Source organism: Trichechus manatus, unplaced genomic scaffold (genome assembly GCF_000243295.1).
Source record: "Trichechus manatus latirostris isolate Lorelei unplaced genomic scaffold, TriManLat1.0 scaffold00129, whole genome shotgun sequence".
Lineage (NCBI taxonomy): Eukaryota > Metazoa > Chordata > Mammalia > Sirenia > Trichechidae > Trichechus > Trichechus manatus.
The window spans coordinates 8,096,493-8,103,120 of NW_004444065.1; the positions used below are offsets into that span (position 1 = coordinate 8,096,493).

The 6,628-nt window shown below is 37.0% G+C and overlaps 1 pseudogene; it reads right to left on the reverse strand.

Annotated features, from left to right (window-relative positions):
• Positions 1 to 3,512: 3,512 nt before the first annotated feature.
• LOC101353262 (cytochrome c oxidase protein 20 homolog pseudogene) lies at positions 3,513 to 3,992 on the reverse strand (annotated as a pseudogene).
• Between the last annotated feature and the right edge of the window lie 2,636 nt (positions 3,993 to 6,628).

The following is a 6,628-nucleotide window of genomic DNA, read 5'->3' on the forward strand; positions in this document are numbered from 1 at the left end:
TATTTTGTTATTACTATAAACATAAAATCACCTTATTGACATATAATCCAAACCAAACTTGCTGCCATCGAGTTGATTCTGACACATAGTGACCTATAGGACAGAGTAGATTTATCCCATACGGTTTTCAAGGAGCGCGTGGTGGATTCGAACTGCCGACCTTTTGGTTAGCAGCCGTAGCTCTTAACTACTACACCACCAGGGTTTAGAAGATTGTATTTTTGGTTTCTGTCCTCGAGGGCCACCAATTCATTCTACTAACCCTGTGGTTTGAAGTCAAAGAAGTGCACGTTTTTAAAGGAGAATTAAGAAACACTGATATGCCATTTCTACTGATCTTGATTCAGGATTGTTAATTTATAAATGTCATCTCTGAATCAGTTTCATACCATCTATGAGAAACTCATACAGTTTAGAGTATACATGGCCAAGAAGTCAAATAGTGAGAAAAGATAATCAAAGTTGTAAACTCTATGTTTGTTCCTAACAAACATATTTAGCAGGTTATCACTGTCAGTCATGCCTGAAACTTGCCAGATTCTCATGTAAAATATTGGCCTGAATACTTAGTAAGCTAATCAGTTTTTACTTTAAGAAGTCGATAGACGATAAAACCAAGAGACCAAACCCGTTGCGGTCAAGTTGATTCCGACTCATAGTGACCCTAGAGTATATATTTAAATTGTAAGATTGATGCAACTTTCAGATTTTAGTATCCATAGAAGAATATTAGTGAAAGAGGATCTGAAATTTTTTTTAAAAAAAGATTATCTGATCTCATTTACAAGATATTTTTATGGAAATTAACTGGGAAGTTCAGGTTTTCCTCTATTTCTTGGAATTGAGGTGGAGGTTGTGGATGATAAAGGTGGATATGTCTAGAGACACAATGCTATGACTCAAGAAAAGCCAGAATCAAGAGACCTGATTACAGTCACCTGAGGGGTCTTTGTAGAGGACAGTCATATTTGTACAATTTGCCAAGGACCCAGTCAGGATTCTATATCTATTTATGTTCAGGACCTCTGAGGAAAAATCACAATGCTTATTCCTATGACCGGGAGATTCAAGCTTCATCTCTCCTACCCCCACCACCTGTCTGTTAGTTTGTTGTACTGTGGTGGCTTGTGTACTGCCATGATGCAGAAGCTATGTCACTGATATTTTGAACACCAGCAGAGTCACCCATGGTGGACAGGCTTCACTGGAACTTCCACACTAAGAAAAGAAGAAAGGCCTGATGAGTACTTAAAAAAATTAGCCAATGAAAACCTTATGGATCACAGCAGAACATTGTCTGACTCACTTGCTTTGGACAGATCATTAGGAGAGACCAATAACTGGAAGAGGAAGGACATTATATTTAGCGGGGGTGAGGAAGACCCTTGGTGAGATGGATTGACAAAATAGCCCCAATGATGGATTCAAACATGCAGGTGATCTTGTGTATGATGCAGGACTGGGCAACGTTTTGCTCCTGTTGTACGTAAGGTTTCCGTCAGTCCGAGTTGACTAGGTGGCAGCTCTCTCTCTTTCTCTCCTACCCTCTTTAATATGGTTCTTGGGTTTCAATCAAACAGTTATTAACTTAGATTCTATAGTTTACATGGCACACCAGGATCCCAGTTTAAAATTATACAACAGTAGAATTTTTAAAGCTTCCCAAGCATAAATAGTAAATGGCTATTTAAAGTCTATTAAGTCATCTATGTCCAAAGTTATCTTTGTTTTCAACTAAATGCCTTGGTTTCATTAACTTCTTTCCCTTTGGGAATACTCATATATATTTACTTAGTTATGTATGAAGTTGTTTACCATAAAATCTTAGTTCTACACCAAACTTCCTGTTTAATTTCAAATGCCATTTTATTTAAGATGGAGGAATTTTAATTTATTCATTTAAAATAGCTCAAATTAGAAAGTTTTTCTATATTCCCTGCTTAAGTTGGTTTCAAACTCCTTAAATATTTTTTTTTAATTACACTGTTAGATTGTTTATCAGCAAATTCACCATCAGTACTGCCTGCAGATAATGAGTTAATATATGAATGGGAAGTCCCACTGTGCTGGGATACTGTGACATTTAATGCCAACTAGAATATATTGGTGCTCTGACCTTCAGGGCTATTGCAGCATATGGGAAACTTGCAAATTTCCAGCACCATGCCTAACTTCATAAAGATAGGTACAAAGAACAAAATAAATAGAAAAGCCTACTGTATTTTCCTATTCATATAAATTTTCCTATTCCTATCAAACTTGACCAGAACTAACAATAGCATTGACTCTTAAATCGTATTGGAAAACGTAATTTCTGGAAAGAAAATGAAAAACAGAAACAAAAAAAGGAGAAATATAAAGAAATGATATACTGTTTTCACAAAGAAAAACTAACTCAAGTCCTGAAAATTCATTAATTTGCAACATCGACTGGATAAGTTTTCCAGAGAAAAAAATGAGAACATTTTAGACCATGCTTTAGACCATAAAAGTGCATTCTAAATTATTTTTCAAAGGAATTAAAATTTTGCTGTTGAATGATTATCAAATATGTGAGCTGTTACATTTTTAAGACATTTTATTCACTAATTGATTTGTCTATGCATCTTGTGTCCTTAACTTGATCATAAATTCCTCATGAAAAAATGTTCACATCTTTTATATTTTTGTAATTTCCAGCCCCTAGCTCCCTGATTAGTACATAAATGCCTCCTAACTGTTTCCATCTGTAGTTATCCTACTTCAAGTCAACATCAAAATAGTCTCAAGTTTGAGCTTGGCCCCATTACCCCCAAATTCTAAACATAGAATACCCAAGGACCATTGCCTACCTTTTATTAACGCTTAAAGTTCCATGCCATTTCCCCACAGATAAAGTATAGGCAAGGATTAAATGAAGGTGAAAATCAGCCTAGTCTGTGGTCAGATTCCCTGCCAAGTCTGTCACCTGCTTGGAGCAACAGAACAGTCGCACATAGGGAATTAGTGCAGTAGATACCTCAAGGAGCCTGTATAAGTGATTTTGAATCCTAAGAACTTTAGAACAAAGTACCCCCAGTTGCGTACAGTTATGTTATCCTCTACAGTATCATATCAAACAAGCATGGGATTTTTCCAAAACTGGAAGATTCTTTTTTTTGAAAATTCACCTGGAAGAAATTTTATTTCTTGACATGCTTGTTATTAAACTCATACTTATCACATAGAAACTCTTGTCCAATCACATCAAATACTAGGTTTTACCATTTTCTCCTTATAACACGCTACCAGTCAATTCTGTTCATATTTTAAGTGTGAAAAGTCCACGATATGTTACAGAAGAATGTTAGACACAGGTCAAGTGTTAGTTTGCAAGAGTTTATACCTGTGTGTGTGTGTAAAAAGAGAACAAGCTTTATTGACTTGACTGAAAAGCTTTCTTATTGTTCATAAAATATTTTGTGTAGTTGATTTCAACTTTGTGCATGTTGATTTCAATGAGTTATATTTTGATTTTCTGTGCCCAAGCCTGTTCAATTGCTGCTGTTGCTGTCAGTTTGTTTTCTTTCAGGATCAAGGTGGGTGCTTTCATATAAAATATTATTCCTAATTTCTGTCTCCGGTGATTCTTTCTTGGATTCTTAACTTTGCGTAATTATACCTACAATGGAACCAGCATCCTAAAGTCACGAGAATAAACCCTCCTACTACGACATCACATGATCTTCTAATTCTACTAGTTACTAAAAAATGCCCAAGGTCAGCCATGCCAGATCCTAATGAACCATATAATACTGAATCCCATGCACAGGGAATGTTTTTGATATCTAAAATTCCTAGGAGCTTAAAGGGCCTCCCCTTCCCGGGCTCACCAGGCTCCTGTTCAGCGGCCATGGGGACAAGTCCCCAAAGCTGAAAGATTCTCGTCATCAATTTCTATGCAGCAGGTGTGGAGGAATCTGCCAAAAAGGAGGAAACAGAAGTGGCCACAGTAAATTGAGATCAGTTGGCTTTAGAGGAGCCTCCTGACATCGTATTCAAAAATCTTAAATATTCTTAATTATTGCTAATATTCCTAACAGATGATGCCCAATTTTTTCACCAACTTTAAAAGTCTTGCATGTCTTCCATCCTGATTCTTCATATATGTTATGATCTAGTCAAACTGAAGAGCTAGTGTTCCCTATGTGTTTCTGCTGATCTCTATACCCGCATGCTCTATATGCTACATATATGAATTCTGGTACAATACTTGGAGTGTAGTATATGTCACATTTATAAACTTAGAATAGCCTTTTTAAAACAAGGCTCTGAGAAAAGTAAGCATTGCTATTTTTTCCAATTCTCCCAAGGAAGGTACATACATGAGAGATTAATTGATTTATTATTAACATTAGATACCGAGGGCATTAGGAAAATTCTCTCATAGAATCCCAGTTGAGAAGGTCTAGTCTGAAACCAAATGAAATCTAACTTGAGCACTTGTTCTCAAAGATAAAAGAGAAATCCAATGTCAGCTGCTTTGACCTCTTTCCAGGTCTCCACAAGGGGCATTATTTGGAGACATTAAGGTTTAACACAGGAGACACTGCAGCCACATTTTTCTTGCAGTCACGCAATGCTGCTGTTGAAGATCCTGGTGCTGATATTTATCTGAAGCAGGTTTTTATATCTAAATTTTCAACCCAAGCCAGTGGGCTGTGCTGGCTTCGCTGCTGCCCCCATGCCAAGTTCAGCTACAAGTGGCCTTTTCATATCTTTCAAGGCCATGGACCTTGCTGATCATTTACCACTAGAGCGTCTCCAAATGTCCTGTTCCAAGATCCTGCCACCTCCTCAGAAGCACTCCATTCCAAGACCCTGTGGTCAAAAAACAGCCTGAAATCTTTGCCCCTTTTCAGTTCGATAGAATCGAATAGTGAGAGTCAAATTCCTTTCTTTTGCTCATCAGAAAGCTTCCACTCCCTTTCTCATCTCTGACAACTCTGGCTTTAATCCCTCAGGAGCCTAGACTCTAACATCATAAAAACCTACTTAGGAGTTGTCCTCAGGATGGCCCACTCAGTCTTCACAATTTACCTTTCTGGCTCTGAATCATAAAAACTAAAAAACAAACAAAGCTGCTTACTCCCATTGTGGGGTGATATCAAATCTCTTCAACTTGAGTGAATGCATCCTAAGGGTAGGCTGTCTCTTTTATGCCTTACATAGTTTTGCACACAGTGAAAATTCTCAAACATTTTGTGTTGAACTAATACATAAGAAATTGTAAAATACTAGGTGCTATCTGAAATAGAATTCAGAGCTGAACTATTCCTTTAATCCACCATGCTGGGCTCAGGGGCAAATAAAGATTACCACATTGAAAGCAGCTTATTTTTCACTTAAATTCATAAATGCTGCCTAATCCCTCTTTGATTCTCTCTCCATCATCTAACACCAGACACACTGCTCATTACTTAGTTTTGTTTTCACATCAACCCATATTTTTGAAACTTGGTTCCATTTTCCATATTTATGGTAGTTTGGGAAACACTTCTAGTATCCTAGGTTCCCTTAGGTAAACATCCTTTCTGGTTTGATTAATTCTTGGGAATGTTTCTTTCTGGCACTCACTTCTTAGGCAGTTCTACCCCCAGATTTATTCTCAACGTTGAACTATTAAGACCCAATAGTAGGTCTATGCTATTCACCCCTATATTAACAGTGGCCAGTTTAGTGCCTGACACAAATGTTCAGTTTGCTTGCATTTGATAGTAATAATAATTTAAATTTTTAGCTTTAATTACTTTTTCTTTTTTATATAACTAATTCAGTCTAACATTATGAACGAGTCAATAATCTGCAGACTATTCCTAGCCCAGAGAATTGCAGAACGCTTTCAAATATAGTGTCAAGAGTGAGGCAGCACTAAGATACTGCAGGGTAAAATAGACTCCTGTCTCCATCCCTTTCAAAGCAGCTCTGGGTCAGAGAAATGTTTTCCGACCGAGTCAAGTCAGATTGCAACTGCTTCCGCATCGCAGTCTCTAGTTATTTCACATGCTTCCGTGAAAACTGTTCTTTAATTTCTACTCTTGATTACTTCCCTAAAAAATTCTCTACTCAGATAATGACACTTCCCAGTAAACTGCAAGTTCTGAATATGGGTCGTCCCATTTTGAATCACAATTAATATGAGGCTGATTCTCAACCTTGTACTATCAGACTTCTATTGCTCTAAGTCCCGCATTGCATTAGGCATGACGGTAAGGGAAGCTAGATGGACTATGTGAGTGATTTCCTATCTACAGAGGCAGTTTCACATTATAGGAAATGAGATATTTCATGACTCTGACTCTATTTGCCAAAGAAAGGGCAAAGACACTATTTTGTTTCATCATTTATTAAATTGGGGGTAGAGGTGAGGAAAAAGAAATGTTCATAAAAGAATATTTGTGTTTAGGGCAATGCTCTATGTGCTGACGGGGTGCCAATTATTATAAGTATGTTTTTTAAGCATGATAACTGATTTAAGGAACTTTCTCTAAAGAGAGAGAACTATTACAGAGAGATCTAACAAATGAAGACAGAACTATGGTGTAGACATAAAGTAAAGGCTAAATAGGGCGGAAGGTGTTATTTAAACCATCAAACAGAATTATCATCA